Genomic DNA, 14,979 nt, shown 5'->3' on the forward strand with positions numbered 1-14,979 from the left:
TTTGTGCTTCATTTCAATCTAGCCAGCCATCAATAGCAGGGAGTTGGCTGAATCTTAGGCACTGTAATTCCCTGCTGTAACTAGATTTCAGAGAGTCAAATGAAAGTAGCATATATCCACATTAAATAATGAATTATTTTGAGTGTTTCTGTTTATTAATCAATTCTGACCATAAAACAAATTCCCTCTTCCCTCCACCTGAGGTAAATTCAATATGATGTTGCCATTACCCAATGTCACTTAGATTCCATAATCACTAAAGAAGCTGTCACAAAGACGTGTCCACAGGTTCACAGAAGAAACACAGAAGGCTACATTTTGTGATTGATCAGATGAGTTTCAGAGGCTAGGAGGATGCATATGGTGGTTTTTTGTGTTTAATTGACCTTTGAGCATCCAAGTTTTCAATAGAGTTGTTTTTTCTGGCAGATAGAAGTATTCTGTTGCTGACCAGTTTGCTCCTCTCAAATAGATCTGTGTAGTTTAACAAAAGTTCACCCAACAGAATCACTTTCCTCATTTTCCAGATCTGAAATAACTACATCCTTATTAATCCAGCTAACTGCGTGCCATTTTGGTACTCTCCAATCTATCTTTCCTGGTAGTCCATCCTTTGAGGTTACACATGTGCCTGGAGCGCCAAAACTGTCTCTTACTTTAAACTGAAGACTTTTTGTGCATACATTTTAGCATCACAGGACTGAGTTAAGATGCTGCTTCAACAGTACATTGCAAAGTATTTTCTACGGTGCTGCATATTTTGAAAGAGAAGGGGGAGGAAATAATGGAGAAGAAAATACAGACAAATTAGAGGTTGTAAAGAAGGTGCAGACTTACAGTAAAACAAGATTTTTAAAAGCCTCAACTGTTGTACAAATTGCTTGAATAACTCATGATGCCCCAGATTCAGTTATCACTTAGCCTTACAAAGAGAGATGGGAAAAATGATGTAGGAAATATAAGTTTGCCTTTAATCAAGGTGAATCCCTCTCTGCTGGGTCGAGTGAGGATAGATTTCCTGCTCCTCTCTCTATGCTTATACAAGAAGAATGATACTGTGATCAATAGCATTTAAAACCATAACAGGGAAAAGAGATTATATTAACTATTGCTTAAGAAGTTTCTTTGTGCCAAAGAAACAAACAAATTGAAGGCTTTAAAAACCAAAGGGCAATTTAATGTTGCAGCTCTACACAAACACAAAAGGACTAATGAAGAGCTGCCTCCCTTGTTGCAGGTAGATCACAGAACTCTCACTTTTTTGAACATGTCAACAGTGGCTTCCTACTATCACCATCTTACATCAATAGTGGGGATACGTGGCCAGAGAGCTTCATTTTCAAAAAAATGGATTATAGAGTTTCAATGTTACATTTATTATTTCACCTGAGGGGAGAAAAGTGCAAGGCCGTGATTTTGGAAAAATAGCATTTAACATATCTGAATAAGTTAGGTTTTTCATTGGTAATGTTGTTCTTTGTGCACTACTACCTACCTGGAATACTGAGCCAGAGTTGTGCCTGAAGTTGTACTGGTACCAGAATGTATAAAGGAAATATATTATATTTGGAAGAAAAAATAATCTAAATACAGACAGTCTGCATCAGAGACCCCTAAGTCAGGATACAGAATTCCAGTATGTTTGAATGAACTGAAAATCACTTCTCACAGAAACATAGAAACTGTTCTAAGGAAAGTGTAAGTTATGATACTGCTCACTTGAGAAAGTCCACGAACAACTGAATCCTGCAGCAAGAGATGTTTCTTACTGTAACGTATCTAGAAAGTGATTTGCATTTGAGAGATACAGGTGTCTGTTCGGGAGTCTCACAAGATGAGACAAAGTTATTGCAATATTGCAAGGACCAAGTTGAGCAGTTCACCTCCGTTGATCCCCTTGACCTTTCCCTCCCACGTGCTGACACACGAAAAGGGAACCATGTGCCCAGAAAGTCCAGTATCATCAGCTTTACTTTTGTCATGGCAATGCCATTCCCTGGAAATTTTCACACATCTCTGTAGTGTGTTAAGCTATTGTCTGGCTTTAAGTCACTTAATCACTGGCTTTAAAGCAGTATTTTTTATTGCAGTCAATGTAATGAGAAAAGAAGAAGAAAAAAGAAAAAAGAAGAAAGAAGGAGTCATACCAACAAGTGAGAATATGTCTAACCACTCAACTCTGGACATCCACACCTGATCGGGTATAAGGAAATTGTAGGCAGTTGTGGAAGAGCTAAAGAGTAAATCTTAACTAGCATCTCTAACTTCTTACAAAAACCACATTGTTTTGTTGGTATCAGCAGACTTACATTTATTTCTTTCATTGTGTCAAATTATGATGCTTACAATGCAATTTTGTGATTTCAGCCTGTGCAAAATATTAACAATCACATTTTTAAGTGGTCCAGTTTAAAAATGTGACCCTTAGAGACATGGCAAATAAAATTAGTCAACTCTGTAACTTTAAAATAGCTCTTTTCTAATTAAAGTGTGATGAAGCTTTCAGTCTATCTAGCTTGGGATGCAGAGTGCACAAGCAAGCCAATTAGAGATAGTGGCAAAAACAAAATGGTGTCACAAAAAGATTTACCACATCAGTCCCTCCAGTAGCTGTACCATTTATGCTGATAAAGGTGAAACAACAGCTACTGCTGCAGCTAAGGCTGAAGCTAATGTTAAGCTGACAAATCAACTTCTAGAGTCTTGGGAGATTCAGCAGAGCTATCAAGAGGCACAAAGGCTACTAATGCTTATGTCATACTCTTCAACTCTCACATTTTACCCAGGAGACGCCAGATTTTTTTGGCTTAAAAAATTTTTGATTTTTGTATTCTCCTGGGCAAAAATCAAAGAGACCCATTAATTCAATGAGAATTTCACATATCTTTCTGCTTGAATATTTTTTTTTCCACAAGACTCACACTGTTCGAGGTTGAGAAGTATGTTCTACTTTGATAATGACACCCTGAAGGATAGAACTGGTAGAAAGATGAACTCGCAACAAAATCCCAGCTGCTGCTGTTCACTGTGAACATTCAGTACATGTCAATGCTTGAATTTAGGTGGAGAGACCACCATATATCATTACATTGCTAGTCAGGGTAGCCTACATAATAAGACACAAAGAACAATGCAGCTAGTATTTGAACCTACATAGCACAGAAAAAAGAACAGATTGGTCTGACTCTTGTATGCAAGCACGCAGCAAGTAATAATCTGTCAAACATTTGCATGCCTTGTGATAATCTGGTTCACCACTTCTTAGAGGACGTGATTACATGCTTACTTGAACAAATCTCCCTGGCTGTCTAGCAGTGAGCATTAGTACAAATGGAACAAGACAAACAAATATGATGTCTGAAAAAGAAAAACAATGAGATTTTGACAGTCTTTTCCCCATGTTGTTCTAATCTTTCATACCTAAAAACGCTTTAGGAAAAAACTTAAGCTGTTCAAATTTTTGCAAATATTAAAGCTCTAGATGAAAAAGCAGAGCTAGTGGTAAAGGGCAGATCAAGTTCTTGCAGGTAAATTACTTCTTATGTTAGATTCAAAACAAGTTACAAACAACAGGAGTAGAACTCCTTTTGCATCAAAAGCACGTGTTTGGTTACCTGAGGGCAAAATTACTAGATCTTCTGCATGCTATGTGTTACCAAAGCAACTCAATGTGCTCTATGTTTACATTCAGTCATATCCCAGGTGGCAGATCTTAGTAGCATGAGATGACTGGTAAAAATCTAGGAAAAGTATACAGCTCAGATTTTATAAACCTATATACAGCTTCAAAGGAACCTATTCTCTTCTTTGACTCAGTTACAGATAATTTTGTAAAGAAACAATATGTGCCTAATACAATATCATTCAGAAATGGTGAGCTATATAAAACCAGATGTAAAGTTTCAGGACTCAGTATCTCAGTGTAGAAGGCTTTCCTACAGATTTGAGTAGGAGTTCAGATTTGAAACTAAACTCAAATTGTAAGTGTATGACTCTTCAAATCCACAGATTTAATTCAAGCTTAGCTGAAACATTATTAAAAAGAAGAAATAATAATTAAAAGACTAAGCTTGCCAGAGGAATTGGGAAGAGTTGTAAGAAAAAGAGAATTTTAGAATATAGGTAAATGTGGAAGAATGACATCTAATTAATTAAATGTAATGGAGAATGGAAGTAATATGGGCCAGGGACTTGTTATTATTGAAGGCAGTATCACTCAGTAATATATTACAGATTATATGAGATAAGTCGAAAAAAGAATAGACTTTTTACAGATGCAGTCAGAAAAGGTTGCAAGTAACCACTGTACATCTACCACCTATGGAAGTGATATGAAAACTGGCCTTACCTTAGGAAATAGTATATGGATGGTGGTTGAAGTCTTGCATAATTATCACTCTGTTTTTCAGAGGAGACAGAACAAAGGTTGACCAATTTTCAGACTCATTGGATTTGCAATACTTGCAAAAAAATACTGAAAGCCTCTTCATTTGGAGTACAGCAGTGTAGTCAGAGAGGAAGAGGCCTTTGGAAAGAGAATCTTGGCGATGGAAATGGGAAAAGAAAGAAGGAGAATTCTGACAGTTCTGAAGTCTTAGGATTAAAAAAAAAAAAGATAAATTCCCAAGATTAATGTTTGGTTTTTAGTCTTCAAATAACAGAGAAAAGATGTTCAAAGAAATGTTACTCAACCTCCAACAGAAATACATTTCTAATTGACTGAGGCTGTTCCACCATTATAATGCTGATATCTGTATTTCTGATTTTGTCTTACCAAAAATGTTTTCTAAAACTGTCAGTTTAAGCAGCACATGCAAAATACAATCTTTTTTTTCCCGGGGCCAGCTTTTTTTCCTGGACTCTGAAAGCATTGCTCTGATACAAATCTACATCTATGTGTGCCTGCTGCATTAGTGATCATACGCAATGGCCTGTCTGCTGTGGGAGATTATGGGGATATTGCAGGCAGGGGGCACGGGATCAGCCAGGATGTGTACAAACTTCAAATTGCTGGCTACACCCCTGACTGAAGTCTACATAAATTATGTCCACCACGTTCCCATCATTTATTTCTTTTGTCATTCCTTCAAAGAAATCAGTCGTATTCTGTCTGACAGGATTTATTCTTGGTAAAACCATTGCTGATCTTCTTTTAATAACTCTTTCTCCTATAAATACCCGGCGCTTTCATCCCTAATGATTGATTCTCATATCTTAACTTTCAGCAATATATCTGAGGATAGCTATTGAAAAGCAAGTTTCATCTGCCAAAGCAGGTATAAAGATGAACTCAGGTGGCCCTGTGCTTAAATGTCTGTGTATCTATTTATCATCTGCTAAGGTACAAACAGCTCATCATTACAAGAACCACTGAAGACGAAAACAGTATCCTTCACTCTGTCAATTCTAAACAGGGATCCAGTGTCTGGAAATACCGGTTAAACTTTGTTGAACATAAAAAGGAAAAACCAATCTTTTATCACAGATGTTTTTTTTCTGTCAGAAAATCTTTTCCCACCCTTTCCATCAATGCATGTCCTCTACAGCTAACAATCGTACTAATAATTGTCATGCATTTGTCCTAATATGGACTCCCAACTTATCTAGTTTAAAGCTCCATAATATTCTGTTTTGCCATGCACTCTATAGGTGAGTTATGATAAAATGGCATACAATAATTAAGGTTTTCTACCTTAAATTGTTTTATCCACCTTTTAAAATGCTAGTTATTAAGTATCTTATTTCCACTTATTTTGAAACATAGATTAAAAGCATGGTATCTGCCCTTGCTAGTATCCACTGTATCCACTCCAGAACCAGGAAAGGCAATTTCACATTGGCATTTTGAGGTCTTGCTATTGCACTGATGAAGAAACTTCAGTTAGTCTGGAACTCAGCAGCTGAATTTTGACTGACACTATGCATGAAAATCACATTACCCTGGTTGTAAAAAACCTTCTCTGGCTACCTGTAAAGTACAGGATTATGTGTAAAGTCCTAGTTATTAACTTACAAGTCCTTAAATTGACTTGATTTTGAATACCTCAGAGACATTCTGGAACCATACATCCTCAGTCGTTTTCTTTGGTCTCAGTCAATTGGATTAGTTCTTTTTGGCTGAAGACATTGAGCTACAGGGCATTTTTAGTGTTTGCTCTCTCCTTATGGAATTCATTAACCATGGAGGTCAGAATAGCTGACTCTCTAACATGCTCTATATCTGAACTTAAGGAACGCATTTTCAGATTGCTTATTTGGATGTATAAAGTTATATGATTCTCATAGGTTTCTTTAGTCTTTTCACAGAGGTAGGAGCCAGTGTCAGTATTTTGGAGCTAGAATTAGTCTTGACTTAAGGCTATTTTCCCTCTAGGTGCTTCAAGAAAAAAGTGCTTTCTATTATTGAAGATTTTTCCAATAACTTGCAGAGTAGATACTTGGCAGATGGAAGTGCAATGCTCAACATTACTATTTTTAAAGCATGATCTAGATTGATGTTTCCAGGAAGTACAGGAGGTGAAATAGAGAGTAAAATTCTTCTTAATTTTTTTGAAGTCTTTTGTTCTAATTGTGTGAGTATTCGCTTTCAAGACGTTAATTACTGTCTTCCTTTTTCTCACCTGTACTCAGCTGAAGCTCCCTTACTTTTTGCTGGTCTGCAGAACAGTAAACAAGCATTGAAGCCAGGCGTTAGATTAAATTAAGCTCTAAACTAAATAATGAATAAGACTAGATCAAATCATAATTTTACTGTACTAGCAGGCATTCTTATGAATCTCTGTGCGATGTGATGCTATTTACATTCCGCAGAGGTGCTGCAGGTGGACATATTCTAAATTATAAAAGCATAACAAATTTAAAAGCTTGATTAATGAGATATGTAGTCTAACGCTACTTGATTTGGCCCTCCCATCATGTCCTGGGCAAAATTGTTCCCTATTCTCAGTGAGGAGGATGCAATCAAAAGAGAAAGGCATGGATGCATATAATCCACAAATGTGCTTCTTATATTGGTATATCATATAGAGATCAATTCCCTATCAGCAGTGTATGAATAACTGCCTTGAGCTTGCATGCCAATAGTTATGGGTAGATGTCATCACTTCAAAAATAAAAGCTGTTTCTGTAGACTTGCAAGACAGATTGGTGAATTTACCTGGTTTAAATTAGGCTGAGTGGTTCATGATGGTATAAGGAGGGGAAAGATATTTTAATAAAAACAGCCAAATCAAACCTTCCCTGCCCAATCGACTTTTCACAGAACAGGTTGACAGGGTATTAAAAGCTGTTCCATTGCATTCTGCATGTGAAAAGGGTGCCTAGCATCTAGATTTAATAGAGCCCTAAATAGCTATAGATAATTTATTCTAGTTATAGCTTTAAGTTCTGTTTTTCAGAGAATATGAGTCTTACAGAAATGGTTTCCATGCAAATCAAAACCAGCTGAAAGCTTGCCAAGGCCAAGATGTAATTTAAGATGGCATTTAAGCTGCTCTGTCTTTTCTGTCTCTAGAGATATCATCATAAAATAAAAGAATTCATCAGGTAATGTTTTCTTCATTATTCAACCACACAATTCTGAAGTGAAAAGATAATTAGACATACAGTGCTGTCGACACATAGTTTATGAGGAGATTCTGATTAATTAGCCATGGTAAAAGGTTTTTATATAGTCATAATTAATTTATATTTCAAGAAAAGAAGCAAATATTCAGTATACTGATTGTAATATTTTTTCCTCTGACAGATTTATCAAAGTAATTCTGAAGTTCTGTTGAACTTACTGCACTTCATTGTTACTCTATAAAACAAGAATAAGATCAAACACCACAATTAATGTTGACTTTCCGGGAAGTCAGAGAGTTTAACACATCACTTTGAAAAATGCTTGTTTTCTCTTCCAAATCAACAAATGAAACTACTGTGACTGATCAACGTGATACACCTTGATCAGATGTTGAATTTACATTGAATCAGAAATGAAAAATTTGGATGCATCACATAAGTTGCTTTATATGTTTTACCACACTTTCTTCTTCTGATCTGACCAAAGTCAAAAGGTCAGAAGACTTTTCCAATTATTCTGTATCTCTTTTAGCTTTGTATATTTGTATATTTTGTATATTGAGTTTGTATATTGAGTTTGAAAAGAACAGACACACTGTCTTGAAATATGGTGTAGTGGAAATGCTGTCACAGCCTAAAACAGTGATTGAGAACCTGGTGGAAGGCAGGGCCACCAGGGGAGCTCAGGTGCATGCAATGCAGCTGAGTGACTGGAAGGGGTGAAGCCAGGATCCACCCCTTCCCAGACCTCATTTAAGGGTTGGCAGGGGAAGGTAAGGATATTTTGCTGGAGATCTCTGCATACCTGAGGCCCTTCTGAAGGTAAGCAGCTTTTTTCTCTTTTTTTTTTTTTTTTTTTTTTTTTTGTGCCCACTGTTGTATTTCAGTAAATTCTCATTTGCTGAGGCCTGGAATTCTGCTGCTCTGCTGTCTTTATTATGCTTTTCATGGTGGTACTTATGGTCACATTAGCTTTCTACTTGTGATCGGTCCCAAATCCAACCTCACAGCCCATGTGTTGCCTTACACTTTAGTTAATTTTGAAGTGAGCAGGCAAAGAGATGGATTGATGCAAGCTCGGTACTTTATCCTGGGTATAGAAGAAACTCAACTTGTTCAAACTGCACAGAAAAGATGAGCCTACATACTCAAGCACAGCTAAGAGAGTCAAAGCCAGAAGCCTAACTTGTGCATCTTCAGTGAATTAGTACAGAAATTAAAGCAAATCTGATCTTTGAGACAATCTTCAAACTGCACTGCAGCCTTTTCAAGTACACTAACCACAGCATCTATGCAGTTTAGCAAAGCACTGATATACAGTAATATAACTCCAAGACTCTGAAACAATGGGATTATGAATTAATGTTATGATATGAGGCATGTACATGCAGTCACCAGATACTGATTGGGAACTGCCATTTGCTCCTCTGAATCAATTCTTCTAAGGGAGATTTAGAAGTAAAGCCTTCTCTTGGAACCCACATCAACAGCCACTGGAGACAACAGAATTTTTTCCAATGTAATTCAGTGCTGTCCTTTGAAAATATTCAGGTAGGACTTCTTCTGTTTGCAGAATCCAAAGGGCTGTCAAAAAAAGCTCTTTCTCCTCTTGTTTCAGAAAGAACTTTAGGATTTTAAGGCTAACTCTTATCATTAAGCTGTAGTATCCCACATGCTGTCCATCCATTTTTTTTGGTTAAGCTTATTTGATGCAGTATATTACTCAAAATGATTTGGAGCTGTAAGAAGTGTTACAATAGTGAAGATTCCTGAATAAATAATTCTCAATTAAGTGTTAGCACCTAATTATATTAACTTACAGTAATTACTAATTCAATTATGAATTGAAGATTAACCTGAAAATACAGACTGGCTAATTTATTTTTATGATAACTATACACTAATAGCACATGCAGTTGGACTTCTTTGTGTGCAAGCAAGGTAAGGGCTATTTTAACACTCATTTAGGAAGCTAGATAATCTTGCAACACTTGAAGAAAATATGATGAGAATATGTACTGAAATGTGTCTGAAACAACATTGTTTGATTATTTTAAAGTCTCAAATATGTTGTACAGCTGTAGCAGAAGAAATAGACAGGACTTGCTGTTATCTGTTATTATGGTTGTATATATTTTTTTCCCAGTAAAATTTGAATGGGGTGTTTCATGTCAGAATCTGACTTCTATAGTAAGTAGAAAACACAAATATCCACAAACACACTTGTATTTTGTTTTGGCAAAAGGGAGCTAGAACATTTTACGATTCAAGTTTGGGTAGAAGAGAAAACAGATTCAATTGTTAGTTTAAAGGATTTTAGTGAAGTAGTTAGGGAAAGCTTCTGAATATTAACAGTGAGGTAGGGAAATAGGTTGTCTGACTGCTGTGAAACCTTGAAGATCTTTAAAAGCAGTGCAGAAGGTGAAGGTGACACAGCTAAAGCTTGCTGTGGGTCAGAGAAGATCAACAAGATAAGCTCCTGAGTTCCCTCTGGACCTCAGATTTTATGTGAAATCAGAATTGCAGTGTCTGACTTCTCTTGTAATCCCATGATCATGTATATTCCTGAAGGTAATAAAAGAAGTTAAAAGCAAACACTCATTTTAGTACATTGTGCATAGCAGAATAACTCTTCTAACTTCCATATTCTGTGACTAACAAGAGTTTTGTCAGGGATTTGTCCAATCGTATGACTAAAAATCTAACAGCTTGCCTTAGAATTTTAAACAGGTAATTTCTCCCCAGTCAAAATTTCAGGGATCAATTACTTATTGTATTACTTACAATAAATATCACGATTCTAAACTACAAAGGTAATTGTATTTGTGAGTGGTGTGTGTAGCACATTTAAAAAGTAACAAAGCAGTAAAGATTACTTCACGTGTACAGATTATGTATTATTTGTTAGTGTGTCACTTCCAGTATTCTTTCTTCTCCAAGTGAAAGTATAAAAAACATGTGATTAGCTATGACATCTTACGTGTTAGCTTTTACCCAGATAAATGTCAGATTTAGATAATCCTATGGGATCTATGCTTCAAATGCTTAGAAACCAGATTCTGGAAGTTTAAGAAAATATATACATACATATTATTGAGATTAGTAGGCCCAATACCACAGTCCTGCAATAATAATGTATGGAGCAGGATTGAGTGTAGCAACCATCTCCAAAAACCTCCTATGTGAATTACTCAAAGCCAAGTGTATGGTAAAGGGGAATGGATTATTTAGGGAAGACTGTTAAATAGATCACTTCTCCCTAATCCATCTTGCTCCTGGCATGTATATTTATTTCAGTATCACAAGAAAGGAAATTTGTAACTAAAGTTTCCATGCGAATACCAATGGTTTATAAGCCCAGACACTTCTCTGTACTAAGAGGAGTTCCTACAACAGATGAACTTCCATGGCTCATTGTGGGCTAAATCTCAGCTTCTGTTCTGCAGGCCTTATGAAGTGTCACATTTATTTGATAGACCATTCTTGGAACCTGAAGTTTGCAGGAGACTTTTGTAATTAATCTTTAGGCATTCTATTTATTTTACAAAATTACTTTGCCTTTTGAATTCTGTCTTTTTAAGGCACAACTGAAGTCAGTGCATTATGACACTGCCGTAAATGGAGAATTATAGGTCTTGTGGAGCACCACAAGAGATATGGTTTTATCTGCAAACCTGCTCAGAGAGCTGCTCTATACCCAGAATTTTTTTTATCACATCTCACTTTGTTGTATAAGAAAGTGGTAAAAGTCCAGACCCTGTCAGTTTGTTCTTTTTGCCTTTCCTCATCAGTTCAGATCTAGGAAAGTATGAAGAATTCAAAGATAATTAAAAAAATAATAATAATAAAAAAATGAAGAAGCAAAATTCCTTGTACAACCCCAGAAAATTTCACAGGAGTTTTAGAGCTTTGAATGTAGATGGATTGTTTCTCATTTAAAGAGAAACATGAGATTACTCATCATAATACAGTTAGGAGTTTACATGAGAGCTCACTCTCAGCACTACTTTCATCCTGCTGCTCTTGCTTCATGTGACCCATTACTCTCCTCATAAACACAAAATATTTTAAGAAATGTGTGAGAAATGCAAGAAATCGTGTATGAAATAAGTGTAGGAGTGGAAATCAAGCTTTACAATATGGAATAGAACTTGATATAGCATTTGCTGAAGAAGTAGCAGCAGCAAACTTAGTGTTGTAGTTGAACCCTTCTTTTCCCATTGCTGATGATTAACTTGCAAAAGACACCTGTTTGCTAACTAAGCACAGCTGCACAGATCTCCCTTCTGATCCCATCATCTGCAGAATGCAGAAGCCAGCTGAACAAAACCTTTGCACGCTCAGGAAACAATACTTACTTTGCCAAGTACTGCCTGCAACTCAAAAGAAGCATTGATCCTTTGGTCTTGACTGGCAGCACTGGATTCAATTTGGGACCCTAAATGGACAGGCCAAACAGTTTTGGTTTTTCTGAGGTTCATCAAGGACCTGATGCAAACCAGACTGTTTTATTCACACACCAAAACAGTCAACTCTGGGAGAATCAACCCTGCTTTCATAATGAAAGAGTGGGCATCAAGGAAGGTGCAAATCTTGAAAACAAACACTGAGAAATCCACATCAGATATAAAGCTGTGCTGCGCTTAGTGTTCAATATAAAGAAAGCATGTGATTAGAGATTTTGTACACTTTGAAACATATGTAACTAGATATAGTAAGAATTTACAGTGGGAACACTGAATTTAGAATTTAGAGTGCTCAGCACTGATTCAAATAGGCCCTTATCAAAACATTCATTTCCTCAGCAAAAAAGAAACAGACCCATGTTGCACAGCTTTAAAGAAAAAGGAGATGAAAGTATACTGAGCTCTTCAACTATATTCACTGTTAAGAGATAAGGGAAAATATAGTTGATATCTCCAACTCTTGAACCGTATCCTTCTCTTAAACTGACTCGGGTAAACTGCAAAGAGGCAAGTAACTTTTAATGAGAAGGGAACAGGATTCTGCATGTTGCAGCACATCTATTTTTTTCTAGCAACATTCCAAAGCCAGAGCTGTTGGAAAAAGTTACTGTTGAAAAATAAGGAGATACAATAAAACTATGCTAAAATCTGATAAGTTATGATGATCTGCCTGACACTGTGTACAAACAAGAGGAAAACTTTCCCAAAATGCTTCTTGATTTGCATCCATTAATTCCTGTTTTATTTAAAGTAGTGTTTTTCTCAATGAATTGTTTATTTCTAATAAAAGACCGGCTAGGATCTTTTTTTTTTTTTTTCTTAAATGCACATTGTTAACAATATTCAGTAGCCTCTTCATCTCCCAATACATGCTCTGATCACCTTATCTATTCCAAAGAATCTCAGTGTTATTTGGAAATTTAATTGAAAACAGGGCATGTCAGCTTACACTGCAACCTTTGTTTTTGAAACCATCTGTACATGCCAACATGGTGCAAGTGTTTAAAACAGAAGTGAAGGTTTGGTTGTATGCCTACGGGCAAACAAAATTGCCTAACATGGAATTTGGCCAAGATTGAAAACTAGGTTTACTGTCCAGCTCTTATTATTGCATTCCCATGTTAGCTTGAATGCATGATAATGTTTTATTAGGCATCAAAATGAAAGGAGCTACAAAACAATTGTGTGGTGTCTTTAAGAGTTTAAGTACTCTAAAATATTCATTTGATGTAGTTAAACACAAAGAAATAAGGGTAGGTACCCAGTTCCAGCATCACGTTATTATTTTACTGATTTTTAGCTTTTAAGGGATCATCTCATCAGATGCCTAGCTATAGGCAGTCCTCTGAGTATAACCTGGCGTATTCCTAATGCATTGCCCAGGGTAAAATGAGTTGACAGTTGTAGCTGCAGAGTCCCAGGATATTGGAAGAATCCCAAGCTGGTCACTCAGCTTACCTGTATGGCCTGTTACAACAGAGACTATTGCAGAGTACATTAAGGCATCTTAAACACAGCATGAGGCATTACAGATAGAATTCATAATGATGCTGTGGTTTAATAATTTTTTTTTAAATGAAACAATGAATTGTGTTTACTTTCCCTAGTTATAAAGGGGGAAGAGAGAATTCCTGAGTTGCTCCAAAAATGTAAAGCTGGATCAGCAGTAAAAGATGTTGAAGCAGCAGCATTTCCCTGAGAAGCAGCCAACTTAGAAGTGGAATATGGATTAGTGTCATCAGGAGCAGCAGCAAGAGCTGCACAGGCAGTCTGATGGGGGTACTTTCCTAGCACATCATACTGCAGTTGAACAGCTGAGCCACTCAGAATACCACAGCTGAAAAATTTTGTCCAGAATCATCAAACAGATTTGCACCCTCTACACTCTGAATTTATACAGGTTACTGAATAAAGATGAATGAATATCTTACATAGTTGGTATAATTTTGATCTTCATAAAATAAAAATGTAGTTCTACTACTGTATGCAGCAATGGCATGAACTACAGTTTGATATTCCATAGAGTATCTCTGTAGAAGTCTAATCTCTTGTTGGGAAAGGAAAATAAAAGCTCCTCTTAAACAGTCCTGTCAATCTTTTCTTCAAATTCTGCTGTAATTGGGAAAACTGTAGCTGGAAAGTCTCTAATGTATTCAGATACAAATGGGAAACACTCAATTAATTTTCTCTTTTAACATGTAATCTAGTGATTACCTAAATAGCATCATTAATTGTAAACTAACATGAAATGTGCTAGAAATTAGTCTTCAACCATAAATTCTGTGGTCATATTCATTTCTGTCTCTGTGTTTAAATGGCGGCATTCAGCAAAACTGCAGGGAGTTCCACGTATCCACCTCTCTCAGTGGAAACTGGGGAGCAAATCTAAAAGTTATGAAGGCTCTGATTACAGAATGACTGATAGTCCGACTGCAAAGACTATTTGTCTTCAGAAATATGAAACATCAACTAACATTTGTACCTTATGATTTCGAAGTGGCTGAAGATGTTTAAGTTGCACGTACTCACTAATGTATGTTGTCAGTTTAAAAATGCTCTGGGTAAGTATAGGGCAAAGTGACATCCCTTTAGTAGGCTCAGTTTAAAAAAAAAAAAAAAAGCTCAACATCTCAGTTTGCCTTCTGTGATGTCTCAAGGAAGGCAAATGAAATCATGAGGACCAAAAGTGATGGCATACTTTTGAAAACATAAGCTTCTATTTCCAAAGCACAGGATATTATTCCTGCTGATTTCAGACACAAAAAAGCCTTAGTTATTCACCACATATACTCAGAACCACATGTATTGTTTCTTTGCTCTCATTTAGATTAGTTTCTCACCATCTCTTTATTTCTATCACTTGAGTTTGCTCCTTTTGTGTTGTTACAACCATTCTAAAAAAGTTGAAGAATTCAAAATAAAGAGTTTTCCAATATGAAAATCTACA

At 36.3% G+C, this 14,979-nt stretch overlaps 1 protein-coding gene across 1 annotated transcript in view; it reads left to right on the forward strand.

Moving 5' to 3' along the window:
• Positions 1-14,116, forward strand: part of CACUL1 (CDK2 associated cullin domain 1) — a 187,267-nt gene extending 173,151 nt beyond the window's left edge. Inside the window, exon 10 of the mRNA XM_052677318.1 lies at positions 13,640-14,116. The gene's annotated coding sequence lies outside the window, so the exon portion shown is untranslated. The remainder of the gene's footprint in view (positions 1-13,639) is intronic.
• Positions 14,117-14,979: the final 863 nt, after the last annotated feature.

The sequence above is a fragment of the Tympanuchus pallidicinctus genome, unplaced genomic scaffold (assembly GCF_026119805.1).
Source record: "Tympanuchus pallidicinctus isolate F22 unplaced genomic scaffold, pur_lepc_1.0 scaffold16, whole genome shotgun sequence".
Lineage (NCBI taxonomy): Eukaryota > Metazoa > Chordata > Aves > Galliformes > Phasianidae > Tympanuchus > Tympanuchus pallidicinctus.